Source organism: Pseudophryne corroboree, unplaced genomic scaffold (genome assembly GCF_028390025.1).
Source record: "Pseudophryne corroboree isolate aPseCor3 unplaced genomic scaffold, aPseCor3.hap2 scaffold_298, whole genome shotgun sequence".
NCBI lineage: Eukaryota > Metazoa > Chordata > Amphibia > Anura > Myobatrachidae > Pseudophryne > Pseudophryne corroboree.
The window spans coordinates 559,900-574,084 of record NW_026969651.1 but is presented as its reverse complement, the minus strand read 5'-3'; the positions used below and the strand labels follow the sequence as shown (position 1 = coordinate 574,084).

The following is a 14,185-nucleotide window of genomic DNA, read 5'->3' as shown; positions in this document are numbered from 1 at the left end:
ATGGAAGCATGCTGGGTCCATAACCCAGAGGTAGGCAGATTGAAACTATCCTCTGCTATATGCATTTTTTTTTTGTTAATTAAAGTAATCCAAAACTGGGATTGATATTTTTGCTCTTTTATTTTTACTTAAAGTACAATAACTTTTACCATTTTAATTTGTTTTAATAGTATATTGACAGTATTGTTTTCTTTCAAAAAACCAATTAATTTTCTTTACCCGATTATTAAAATGGTAATTGACAAAAGCAAACTACATTGTCACCAGAAGAGCAATACAAAATGTACAAGTGATATATTAAAATCATCTTTCCAGCTTGAATTTCAATGATGCATTGGGGCAACGATTTTGTGAGAAACATCTTCACCCTTAAATAAAGATTTTCTTAATTCCTTACCTGTGTGCTAATTAGATATCACCTTGTTTTCACATTAAACAGACTTCCACATGAGAAAGCAGCAAGGATGCAGTGGCGTTAATGTTTCCTGGTGTCAACCTGTATTATTTCAGTAGATATTGAAATGAGGATGCATCTTGCTGCCTTTCCAATGAAGCAAGTTTAATTTAGTAATAGGTGAAAAACCATCCCTACAAAGATGTTAATCAGATACTTGGCTTTGTGGACACTTTTCAGAGAACAAATTTGTTAGCATAAAAATAAAGCCAGAAAATGAAGAGCTGTTTAATCAGTCAATTGGATTTTTTTGCCAGCATATTTCTTTTTCTCTGCAACCCACTGCTAAATTGTGCTTCCTAGCTGTTTTTATAAAATCACTGAATCAAATCTAACTCTGATTACATCAGAGAAGGCCAGGTACCCTACACCATAACAGGGGTTTTCGAAATTTTGACTTGTCTACTTAAATATCACCAAAATCTGATCACAAGGTCAATTACGTCCCTGGGTGGGATTGAACCACCAACCTTTTGATTAATAGCTGAACACACTAACCGATTGCGCCACAGAGACACTTTGCAAAAAGTACATACTGACAAAGACTAATAAGCATTCATCTAGAACGTTTCCTAGAAAAACTTTAAAAAGTCAATAATCTGGAGAGTTTTTGTAAGATGTTTCTTCCAGCAACCAATGAAGAAACACATTGGTACTTTCGCATGATGAGTGAGTGCTTCAGGATCTCTTGCACTTACATGTGCAGCAGAGTACTGCACTGGAAGCATGCTGGGCCCATAACCCAGAGGTAGGCAGATTGAAACTATCCTTTGCTATATGCATTTTTTTTTGTTCATTAAAGTAATCCAAAACTGGGATTGATATTTTAGCTTTTATTTTTACTTAAAGTACAATAACTTTTACCATTTTAATTTTTTTTAATAGTATATTGACAGTATTGTTTTCTTTCAAAAATCCAATTAATTTTCTTTACCCGATTATTAAAATGGTAATTGACAAAAACAAACTACATTGTCACCAGAAGAGCAATACAAAATGTACAAGTGATATATTAAAATCATCTTTCCAGCTTGAATTTCAATGATGCATTGGGGCAACGATTTTGTGAGAAACATCTTCACCCTTAAATAAAGATTTTCTTAATTCCTTACCTGTGTGCTAATTAGATATCACCTTGTTTTCACATTAAACAGACTTCCACATGAGAAAGCAGCAAGGATGCAGTGGCGTTAATGTTTCCTGGTGTCAACCTGTATTATTTCAGTAGATATTGAAATGAGGATGCATCTTGCTGCCTTTCCAATGAAGCAAGTTTAATTTAGTAATAGGTGAAAAACCATCCCTACAAATATGTTAATCAGATACTTGGCTTTGTGGACACTTTTCAGAGAACAAATTAGTTAGCATAAAAATAAAGCCAGAAAATGAAGAGCTGTTTAATCACTCAATTGGATTTTTCTGCCAGCATTTTTCTTTTTCTCTGCAACCCACTGCTAAATTGTGCTTCCTAGCTGTTTTTATAAAATCACTGAATCAAATCTAACTCTGATTACATCAGAGAAGGCCAGGTACCCTACACCATAACAGGGGTTTTCGAAATTTTGACTTGTCTACTTAAATATCACCAAAATCTGATCACAAGGTCAATTACGTCCCTGGGTGGGATTGAACCACCAACCTTTTGATTAATAGCTGAACACACTAACCGATTGCGCCACAGAGACACTTTGCAAAAAGTACATACTGACAAAGACTAATAAGCATTCATCTAGAACGTTTCCTAGAAAAACTTTAAAAAGTCAATAATCTGGAGAGTTTTTGTAAGATGTTTCTTCCAGCAACCAATGAAGAAACACATTGGTACTTTCGCATGATGAGTGAGTGCTTCAGGATCTCTTGCACTTACATGTGCAGCAGAGTACTGCACTGGAAGCATGCTGGGCCCATAACCCAGAGGTAGGCAGATTGAAACTATCCTTTGCTATATGCATTTTTTTTTGTTCATTAAAGTAATCCAAAACTGGGATTGATATTTTAGCTTTTATTTTTACTTAAAGTACAATAACTTTTACCATTTTAATTTTTTTTAATAGTATATTGACAGTATTGTTTTCTTTCAAAAATCCAATTAATTTTCTTTACCCGATTATTAAAATGGTAATTGACAAAAACAAACTACATTGTCACCAGAAGAGCAATACAAAATGTACAAGTGATATATTAAAATCATCTTTCCAGCTTGAATTTCAATGATGCATTGGGGCAACGATTTTGTGAGAAACATCTTCACCCTTAAATAAAGATTTTCTTAATTCCTTACCTGTGTGCTAATTAGATATCACCTTGTTTTCACATTAAACAGACTTCCACATGAGAAAGCAGCAAGGATGCAGTGGCGTTAATGTTTCCTGGTGTCAACCTGTATTATTTCAGTAGATATTGAAATGAGGATGCATCTTGCTGCCTTTCCAATGAAGCAAGTTTAATTTAGTAATAGGTGAAAAACCATCACTACAAATATGTTAATCAGATACTTGGCTTTGTGGACACTTTTCAGAGAACAAATTAGTTAGCATAAAAATAAAGCCAGAAAATGAAGAGCTGTTTAATCACTCAATTGGATTTTTCTGCCAGCATATTTCTTTTTCTCTGCAACCCACTGCTAAATTGTGCTTCCTAGCTGTTTTTATAAAATCACTGAATCAAATCTAACTCTGATTACATCAGAGAAGGCCAGGTACCCTACACCATAACAGGGAGTTTGAAATTTTGACTTGTCTTCTTAAAGATCACCAAAATCTGATCACAAGGTCAATTAAGTCCCTGTGTGGGATTGAACCACCAACCTTTTGGTTAATAGCCTTACACACTAACTGATTGCGCCACAGCGACACTTTGCAAAACTATATACTGACAAAGGCTAATAAGCATTCATCTAGAACGATTCCTAGAAACATTTTAAAAAGTCAATAATGTGGAGAGTTTTTGTAAGATGTTTCTTCCATCAACCAATGAAGAAACACATTGGTACTTTCCCATGATGAGTGAGTGCTTCAGGATCTCTTGCACTTACATGTGCAGCAGAGTACTGTAATGGAAGCATGCTGGGTCCATAACCCAGAGGTAGGCAGATTGAAACTATCCTCTGCTATATGCATTTTTTTTGTTAATTAAAGTAATCCAAAACTGGGATTGATATTTTTGCTCTTTTATTTTTACTTAAAGTACAATAACTTTTACCATTTTAATTTGTTTTAATAGTATATTGACAGTATTGTTTTCTTTCAAAAATCCAATTAATTTTCTTTACCCGATTATTAAAATGGTAATTGACAAAAACAAACTACATTGTCACCAGAAGAGCAATACAAAATGTACAAGTGATATATTAAAATCATCTTTCCAGCTTGAATTTCAATGATGCATTGGGGCAACGATTTTGTGAGAAACATCTTCACCCTTAAATAAAGATTTTCTTAATTCCTTACCTGTGTGCTAATTAGATATCACCTTGTTTTCACATTAAACAGACTTCCACATGAGAAAACAGCAAAGATGCAGTGGCGTTAATGTTTCCTGGTGTCAACCTGTATTATTTCCGTAGATATTGAAATGAGGATGCATCTTGCTGCCTTTCCAATGAAGCAAGTTTAATTTAGTAATAGGTGAAAAACCATCCCTACAAAGATGTTAATCAGATACTTGGCTTTGTGGACACTTTTCAGAGAACAAATTTGTTATCATAAAAATAAAGCCAGAAAATGAAGAGCTGTTTAATCACTCAATTGGATTTTTCTGCCAGCATTTTTCTTTTTCTCTGCAACCCACTGCTAAATTGTGCTTCCTAGCTGATTTTTTATAAAATCACTTAATCAAATCTAACTCTGATTACATCAGAGAAGGCCAGGTACCCTACACCATAAGAGGGGGTTTGCAATTTTGACTTGTCTACTTAAATATCACCAAAATCTGATCACAAGGTCAATTACGTCCCTGGGTGGGATTGAACCACCAACCTTTTGACTAATAGCTGAACACACTAACCGATTGCGCCACAGAGACACTTTGCAAAAAGTCCATACTGACAAAGACTAATAAGCATTCATCTAGAACGTTTCCTAGAAAAACTTTAAAAAGTCAATAATCTGGAGAGTTTTTGTAAGATGTTTCTTCCAGCAACCAATGAAGAAACACATTGGTACTTTCCCATGATGAGTGAGTGCTTCAGGATCTCTTGCACTTACATGTGCAGCAGAGTACTGCAATGGAAGCATGCTGGGCCCATAACCCAGAGGTAGGCAGATTGAAACTATCCTTTGCTATATGCATTTTTTTTTGTTCATTAAAGTAATCCAAAACTGGGATTGATATTTTAGCTTTTATTTTTACTTAAAGTACAATAACTTTTACCATTTTAATTTGTTTTAATAGTATATTGACAGTATTGTTTTCTTTCAAAAATCCACTTAATTTTCTTTACCCTATTATTAAAATGGTAATTGACAAAAACAAACTACATTGTCACCAGAAGAGCAATACAAAATGTACAAGTGATATATTAAAATCATCTTTCCAGCTTGAATTTCAATGATGCATTGGGGCAACGATTTTGTGAGAAACATCTTCACCCTTAAATAAAGATTTTCTTAATTCCTTACCTGTGTGCTAATTAGATATCACCTTGTTTTCACATTAAACAGACTTCCACATGAGAAAGCAGCAAGGATGCAGTGGCGTTAATGTTTCCTGGTGTCAACCTGTATTATTTCAGTAGATATTGAAATGAGGATGCATCTTGCTGCCTTTCCAATGAAGCAAGTTTAATTTAGTAATAGGTGAAAAACCATCCCTACAAATATGTTAATCAGATACTTGGCTTTGTGGACACTTTTCAGAGAACAAATTAGTTAGCATAAAAATAAAGCCAGAAAATGAAGAGCTGTTTAATCACTCAATTGGATTTTTCTGCCAGCATATTTCTTTTTCTCTGCAACCCACTGCTAAATTGTGCTTCCTAGCTGTTTTTATAAAATCACTGAATCAAATCTAACTCTGATTACATCAGAGAAGGCCAGGTACCCTACACCATAACAGGGGGTTTGAAATTTTGACTTGTCTACTTAAAGATCACCAAAATCTGATAACAAGGTCAATTAAGTCCCTGGGTGGGATTGAACCACCAACCTTTTGGTTAATAGCCTTACACACTAACTGATTGCGCCACAGCGATACTTTGCAAAAGTACATACTGACAAAGGCTAATAAGCATCCATCTAGAACGATTCCTAGAAACATTTTAAAAAGTCAATAATGTGGAGAGTTTTTGTAAGATGTTTCTTCCATCAACCAATGAAGAAACACATTGGTACTTTCCCATGACGAGTGAGTGCTTCAGGATCTCTTGCACTTACATGTGCAGCAGAGTACTGTAATGGAAGCATGCTGGGTCCATAACCCAGAGGTAGGCAGATTGAAACTATCCTCTGCTATATGCATTTTGTTTTGTTAATTAAATTAATCCAAAACTGGGATTGATATTTTTGCTCTTTTATTTTTACTTAAAGTACAATAACTTTTACCATTTTAATTTGTTTTAATAGTATATTGACAGTATTGTTTTCTTTCAAAAATCCACTTAATTTTCTTTACCCGATTATTAAAATGGTAATTGACAAAAACAAACTACATTGTCACCAGAAGAGCAATACAAAATGTACAAGTGATATATTAAAATCATCTTTCCAGCTTGAATTTCAATGATGCATTGGGGCAACGATTTTGTGAGAAACATCTTCACCCTTAAATAAAGATTTTCTTAATTCCTTACCTGTGTGCTAATTAGATATCACCTTGTTTTCACATTAAACAGACTTCCACATGAGAAAACAGCAAAGATGCAGTGGCGTTAATGTTTCCTGGTGTCAACCTGTATTATTTCCGTAGATATTGAAATGAGGATGCATCTTGCTGCCTTTCCAATGAAGCAAGTTTAATTTAGTAATAGGTGAAAAAACATCCCTACAAAGATGTTAATCAGATACTTGGCTTTGTGGACACTTTTCAGAGAACAAATTTGTTATCATAAAAATAAACCCAGAAAATGAAGAGCTGTTTAATCACTCAATTGGATTTTTCTGCCAGCATTTTTCTTTTTCTCTGCAACCCACTGCTAAATTGTGCTTCCTAGCTGTTTTTTTTATAAAATCACTTAATCAAATCTAACTCTGATTACATCAGAGAAGGCCAGGTACCCTACACCATAAGAGGGGGTTTGCAATTTTGACTTGTCTACTTAAATATCACCAAAATCTGATTACAAGGTCAATTACGTCCCTGGGTGGGATTGAACCACCAACCTTTTGATTAATAGCTGAACACACTAACCGATTGCGCCACAGAGACACTTTGCAAAAAGTACATACTGACAAAGATTAATAAGCATTCATCTAGAACGTTTCCTAGAAAAACTTTAAAAAGTCAATAATCTGGAGAGTTTTTGTAAGATGTTTCTTCCAGCAACCAATGAAGAAACACATTGGTACTTTCGCATGATGAGTGAGTGCTTCAGGATCTCTTGCACTTACATGTGCAGCAGAGTACTGCAATGGAAGCATGCTGGGCCCATAACCCAGAGGTAGGCAGATTGAAACTATCCTTTGCTATATGCATTTTTTTTTTGTTCATTAAAGTAATCCAAAACTGGGATTGATATTTTAGCTTTTATTTTTACTTAAAGTACAATAACTTTTACCATTTTAATTTGTTTTAGTGCAAAAGGCATATCAGCAGTCAGCACTAACTGGTGACATGCCATTTGTACAAGTAAGCCATGTGTGACTAATATATAAACATACTTTATTAAATAACACCTCAAACTATCATACCCTGGATTCAAACCTATAACCTGTTGAATTCTAATCAAACACCCTACCCATGGAGCTACTTGATCCTGCATCTTTTCTAACCTCCAAAAACAGATTCAGTTGCATTTTCCAGCGTGTTTTGTTTGCGCCTTTGCAAATGTCTTACATCGACAAACTTATTTAGTACTATTTTGCAAATAGGGTTACATTGTCGCAACATTGTGTTCCCTAATTGCTTGATTTTTTAAATGCAACAATTGATAAAGACACCTGATAATTGCTCTGTGGAGTCTTATTTTGTGTTTTGTGTTTAGTCTTTAGATCTGAATTTGAATGTACTTGTGAACTAACTTAATTTCCTACTTCTAAATTCATTCCTAAATTCACTACTTACATGAATCCTGTAGTTGGGCATTTTGGGACTTCGATTGTGGGCATTGTTTTGTGTCCAGACCAGCAGCAGGTGGTGTGCATTTGCTGGAAAGGCATCGAAGACCTCCGATATGCTGCATCTCCTGATGTGTGTCTCCCTCAAGTGGCTGTCAGCAAATGCCTGCTAGACACCCCATTCCAAGCTGATTGTGACATCATGGAACATGCATCATAGAACAGGCATGCTAGAACATGGGTCTTCAACCTGCGACCCTCCAGCTGCTGTGGAACTACATATCCCAGCATGCCCTGCCTCAGTTTTAGCATACCTTAAAAGCAAAACTGTGGCAGGGCATGCTGGGATGTGTAGTTTCACAGCAGCTGGAGGGCCACAGGATGAAGACCCATGTGCTAGAACCAAACCGCAGGTACATTGAATGCTAGCAAGCTGAATATTTAAATCCTTTTTGTTCCGCAGCATTCCAATGCGGAAGATTCCATGGAACCAGAGATTATTCCATTGAGAAGGACATGCTGCCTGGATGACTGCACTGTGCAAATTAAATCACGGAGCCAGTTGGCTTGTGGGTGGCTCTGGTGACTGGGTGGTTGGGTGGGTGGTGTGTCGGAAGTGGAGCGCATGCAAATGATTGTGTATCATCCAGCTAGTGAGAGAGAAAACTCATGCAGGAGTGTGCCTGCTTGTCAGTGGGTTATGCACCTTGCCAGACGTTAAATCTACATAGAGCAGCTGGAGGGGACAAGAGCAGGTTTGCAAAATATAGATAGAAGAGCATATATGCTGGCGCATTCTCCATGATTGTGTCAGCTTATGTTTTGGTGCACTGCACTTTCCTCCACTAAGTTTTAGCCATTTTTGTTAAGCTCAAGTGTAGTTGCTTCTCGGCCTTTTGGCTGTGATCTTGTATTGTGGTTGAAGGGTCTGCTGGAGGGAGGGATTGTTTTCTTCATTGGCGAAAGACCAAAGATATTCCAGGATGGAAGGCTTGAAATTTTGTGAGGATACCAAGGAGGACTGAGTTCTAGCCAGAATACCAGTATTCACTGCCTAATGAAAATACAAGTGGTCATAGGATAAATTGAGTGACTCTCAACTGCTGAATTTTAAATACCCTCTTGATATTATATCAGATATTTATACCCACTCTTATTATTATTTTTTATATTTAATAAATGTATTATTTTATTTTTTAATTGATACAACTGTTTCCGTTCTTTCATTTTTGAGATCCAGCCGGCGCCAGTATATTTCTCTCTGCTTTGTATTACTGTTTAGGGACTTACCATCCCTATACCGGCTGCCGCTGACAGCGCACTCACTCAAATTGTCTTTACTTGTACAAATGGCATGTCACCAGTTAGTGCTGACTGCTGATATGCCATTTACACAAACATGCCATGTGTGACTGTATATGCATTTAAGGAGGGCACCCTTGCAATACCACAAACCATTGAGTGTCAAGTATACTAGATATATCTTCATATCTCATGTGCTTTCTCTGAGACCAATCTTGTTATGCCCCTTCCCCACAAGGCATGCGCCTTTTGTCCATATTGCAAAAATGGGGGGGAGGGCATATAATTCTCTGTCACAGGGCACCAAAAAGTCTAGTTATGGCTCTGGTATGCATTATGTAATCTGGCAGACCATCTCTCCAACACTGGCTGGTTGGAATAGAAATCCGGTTATCTATGTGAGCAAATGACCATCAACGATTTACTCTCAAACACTAAAAAATGGACAAAAATGGTCCCCTAAACAAATTGGTTAAATTTTGGGTTTAACCAATTTGTGTAATGACCATTTTTGACCACTTTTCTAGTGTTTGGGAGCAAATGGTTAATTGACATTTGCTCCTATACATTACCAGATTTTCATTCCAACCATCCAGACTGGATAGATAGCCTGACAGATAATTGTGTAGTGTACGCCCAGGATAACTGTTAGTCATGCTTTATTTTATGGCGGCACATAAATGGGTGGACAGATCCAGGGCAAGCACTGCCCACTCATGCATAGTTGTCAACTGATGTGAAGTTCCAGGGGGCAATCTCAGTTATAAAGGGAAGTATCTGGAAATTGTCCCTAGTTAACAAAAAAAAAAAAATTTGATCAACTCCATTTATTTAGTATGATATCCCAGCTGATAGGATGCCGGCAGTCAGAACAACATACTTTATTAAATAACACATCTCAAACTACCATACCCAGGATTCAAACCTATAACCTGTTGAATTCTAATCAAACACCCTACCTATTGAGCTATTTGATCCTGCATAAAAATTGTGAACATTATATGAAGCTATTGGTACTTTGCAAAAAAAAAGAATCAGCATTACAACGCAGCAGATCCATGCAGTTTGCAGCCACACACTACATGTATCTGCTCAGCCACAATGCTGATTATTTCTTCACAAAGTACAAGGTGAGCTCCAAACAGAATTCTCTAGCTTAGAATTATACCTTTCTTTGCCAAACCTAGAAGTCGGGCCCCCCACCCTGGGATCCCCCAGAGGGAGGCCTGCACCGTCATGCGGCAGGCTTGTCCGTTTTGGAAGCAGGCTGATGGGCAGCCCAGGATTGCTTCAGTCTGGGCTTGGCAGGTCTGGAAACATGAGCTTGCTTTGGGTATGCCTGACCTTGGGTACGCTTTACCTGGAGGATGAAAGGGCCAAGAAAAGTACTTTTAGCCTTCTGCGTGGTAGGAGTCATACTAGGTAGGCAAGCTGTTTTAGCAGTAGCCAGATCAGCTACAATCTTATTGAGGTCTTCTCCAAAAGGAGATTCAACTGAGGCAGCACAAGGGAACTCTCATCTGGGGACAACAACTGCAGGGAGAACACATATTTTCAGATGAACGTGGTAGGGCAGAAGGCTGCCTAATACTGAAGCACCCCCAAACAACAAATCAAATGCAACTTACTTGACAGAGATGTGCCTGAGCAACGGCCCTCCCCAGCCCTATCCCAAATCATACTTATTTTGCATAGGAGATACCATGGTCATGAAGATTGTTCTCCCAGGGTTAGGTTCATTCATTGCATTCTGGGTATGCTGACCCCTGTGATTTCCCCAAATGTGGGAAACTCGACTGCATTATTTGTGGTAGTGGGGGACTGTATTTGTGCTTTCCTCTGGTCAGCTCTGGTAAAATTCAGATTTCTTTGTCTCAGATCTTCCTCTAGCCTTGTTCTTCTTTCGAGAGTTCCCTTGTGCTGCCTCAGTTGGATCTCCTTCACTTGACAGGGGGGTGCCCGAGCAGCGACCCTCCCCAGCTCTAGCCCAACTCCTACTTACCTGCCAGGTGAGATACTATGATCATGAAGTTGCTTCTCCCAGGGCAAGGCTCACCCATTGCACTCTGGGTGTGCTGCCCCTGCGATTTCCCCAAATGTGGGAAACTTGACTGCATAATTTGAGTTTTCCCTGGTCGGCTCTCATGTAATTCAGATCTCTTTGTCTCAGGTCTCTCTCCAGCCTAGTTTGCTGTCTGGTTCCACTTCTTTTTTCTTGAGCCCCTCCCTTCTATACCCTTGTGCACTATCCTGACTTCTCCTCCCGTCTGCTTACTTTGTGCCTCCCAATGCACAATGCAAACTACGGGTAGTGCTGCAGGGCCCACACCCTTTTACTTGCTTTACAGAGCAGCTCTGGAGCTGTTACAGTGCCCAGCTGCTGCAAGAAATCAGCTTGAATGCTTCAGGGGCTGGGGAATGGCCAACATGAGCCCCACACCGAAGGAGGGTGGGGGTGCTTAATGCGAACTAGGGGTCATCCAAGCACCACAAAAGGCCTCCATGCCCTGCACGCTCCTTTTCTCTTTTCATATGCAGACAAAGGTTGAAGCCAACTTTGACCCACTGCTTGGATGACATCACCATATTCAAATCCATCTGCTGCAGGCCATCCCCCAGGAATGCTTGCACTAGTTGTTGCATTTGGTTTGTTGTTTGGGGGTGCTTCAGTATTAGGCAGCCTTCTGCCACCCCATGTTCATCTGAAAATATGTGTTCTCCCTGCAGTTGTTGTCCCCAGATGAGAGTTCCCTTGTGCTGCCTCAGTTGAATCTCCTTTACTTGACAGAGATGTGCCTGAGCAGCGGCCCTCCCCAGCCCTATCCCAAATCATACTTATTTTGCATAGGAGATACTATTGTCATGAAGATTGTTTTCCCAGGGTGAGGTTCATTCATTGCATTCTGGGTATGCTGACCCCTGTGATTTCCCCAAATGTGGGAAACTCGACTGCATTATTTGTGGTAGTGGGGGACTGTATTTGTGCTTTCCTCTGGTCAGCTCTGGTAAAATTCAGATTTCTTTGTCTCAGATCTTCCTCTAGCCTTGTTCTTCTTTCGAGAGTTCCCTTGTGCTGCCTCAGTTGGATCTCCTTCACTTGACAGGGGGGTGCCCGAGCAGCGACCCTCCCCAGCTCTAGCCCAACTCCTACTTACCTGCCAGGTGAGATACTATGATCATGAAGTTGCTTCTCCCAGGGCAAGGCTCACCCATTGCACTCTGGGTGTGCTGCCCCTGCGATTTCCCCAAATGTGGGAAACTTGACTGCATAATTTGAGTTTTCCCTGGTCGGCTCTCATGTAATTCAGATCTCTATGTCTCAGGTCTCTCTCCAGCCTAGTTTGCTGTCTGGTTCCACTTCTTTTTTCTTGAGCCCCTCCCTTCTATACCCTTGTGCACTATCCTGACTTCTCCTCCCGTCTGCTTACTTTGTGCCTCCCAATGCACAATGCAAACTACGGGTAGTGCTGCAGGGCCCACACCCTTTTACTTGCTTTACAGAGCAGCTCTGGAGCTGTTACAGTGCCCAGCTGCTGCAAGAAATCAGCTTGAATGCTTCAGGGGCTGGGGAATGGCCAACATGAGCCCCACACCGAAGGAGGGTGGGGGTGCTTAATGCGAACTAGGGGTCATCCAAGCACCACAAAAGGCCTCCATGCCCTGCACGCTCCTTTTCTCTTTTCATATGCAGACAAGGGTTGAAGCCAACTTTGACCCACTGCTTGGATGACATCACCATATTCAAATCCATCTGCTGCAGGCCATCCCCCAGGAATGCTTGCACTAGTTGTTGCATTTGGTTTGTTGTTTGGGGGTGCTTCAGTATTAGGCAGCCTTCTGCCACCCCATGTTCATCTGAAAATATGTGTTCTCCCTGCAGTTGTTGTCCCCAGATGAGAGTTCCCTTGTGCTGCCTCAGTTGAATCTCCTTTACTTGACAGAGATGTGCCTGAGCAGCGGCCCTCCCCAGCCCTATCCCAAATCATACTTATTTTGCATAGGAGATACTATTGTCATGAAGATTGTTTTCCCAGGGTGAGGTTCATTCATTGCATTCTGGGTATGCTGACCCCTGTGATTTCCCCAAATGTGGGAAACTCGACTGCATTATTTGTGGTAGTGGTGGACTGTGTTTGTGCTTTCCTCTGGTCAGCTCTGGTAAAGTCAGATTTCTTTGTCTCAGATCTTCCTCTAGCCTTGTTCTTCTTTTGAGAGTTCCCTTGTGCTGCCTCAGTTGGATCTCCTTCACTTGAAAGGTAGTGCCCGAGCAGCGACCCTCCCCAGCTCTAGCCCAACTCCTACTAACCTGCCAGGTGAGATACTATGATCATGAAGGTGCTTCTCCCAGGGCAAGGCTCACCCATTGCACTCTGGGTGTGCTGCCCCTTGCGATTTCCCCAAATGTGGGAAACTTGACTGCATAATTTGTGTTTCCCCTGGACGGCTCTCGTATAATTCAGATCTCTTTGTCTCAGGTCTCTCTCAAGCCTAGTATGCTGTCTGTTTCCACTTCTCTTTTCTTGAGCCCCTCCCTTCTATAACCTTGTGCACTATCCTGACTTCTCCTCCCGTCTGCTTACTTTGTGCCTTCCAATGCACAATGCAAACTACAGGTAGTGCTGCAGGGCCCACACCCTTTTACTTGCCTTACAGAGCAGCTCTGGAGCTGTTACAGTACCCAGCTGCTGCAAGAAATCAGCTTGAATGCTTCAGGGGCTGGGGCATGGCCAACATGAGCCCCACACCGAAGGAGGGTGGGGGTGTTTAATGCGAACTAGGGGTCATCCAAGCGTCGCAAAAGGCCGCCATGCCCTGCATATCCCTTTTCTCTTTTCATAAGCAGACGAGGGTTGAAGCCAACTTTGACCCACTGCTTGGATGACATCACTTGCTGCCTTTCCAATGAAGCAAGTTTAATTTAGTAATAGGTGAAAAACCATCCCTACAAAGGTGTTAATCAGATACTTGGCTTTGTGGACACTTTTCAGAGAACAAATTAGTTAGCATAAAAATAAAGCCAGAAAATGAAGAGCTGTTTAATCACTCAATTGGATTTTTCTGCAAGCGTATTTCTTTTTCTCTGCAACCCACTGCTAAGTTGTGCTTCCTAGCTGTTCTTTTATAAAATCACTTAATCAAATCTAACTCTGATTACATCAGAGAAGGCCAGGTACCCTACACCATAAGAGGGGGTTTGAAATTTTGACTTGTCTACTTA

General features: G+C 39.9%; 6 non-coding genes across 6 annotated transcripts; all 6 read left to right on the top strand.

Annotated features, from left to right (window-relative positions):
- The first annotated feature begins 10,645 nt into the window (after positions 1 to 10,645).
- LOC135016077 (U1 spliceosomal RNA) lies at positions 10,646 to 10,809 on the top strand. Its single transcript, XR_010214222.1, has one exon. It is a non-coding gene; the product is annotated as a U1 spliceosomal RNA (small nuclear RNA).
- Positions 10,810 to 10,961: 152 nt separating this feature from the next.
- On the top strand, positions 10,962 to 11,124 carry LOC135015930 (U1 spliceosomal RNA). The gene has a single exon (XR_010214099.1). It is a non-coding gene; the product is annotated as a U1 spliceosomal RNA (small nuclear RNA).
- A 674-nt stretch (positions 11,125 to 11,798) lies between these two features.
- On the top strand, positions 11,799 to 11,962 carry LOC135016084 (U1 spliceosomal RNA). Its single transcript, XR_010214229.1, has one exon. It is a non-coding gene; the product is annotated as a U1 spliceosomal RNA (small nuclear RNA).
- Positions 11,963 to 12,114: 152 nt separating this feature from the next.
- LOC135015929 (U1 spliceosomal RNA) lies at positions 12,115 to 12,277 on the top strand. The gene has a single exon (XR_010214098.1). It is a non-coding gene; the product is annotated as a U1 spliceosomal RNA (small nuclear RNA).
- Positions 12,278 to 12,951: 674 nt separating this feature from the next.
- LOC135015787 (U1 spliceosomal RNA) lies at positions 12,952 to 13,115 on the top strand. The gene has a single exon (XR_010213971.1). It is a non-coding gene; the product is annotated as a U1 spliceosomal RNA (small nuclear RNA).
- A 150-nt stretch (positions 13,116 to 13,265) lies between these two features.
- On the top strand, positions 13,266 to 13,429 carry LOC135015855 (U1 spliceosomal RNA). The gene has a single exon (XR_010214035.1). It is a non-coding gene; the product is annotated as a U1 spliceosomal RNA (small nuclear RNA).
- Positions 13,430 to 14,185: the final 756 nt, after the last annotated feature.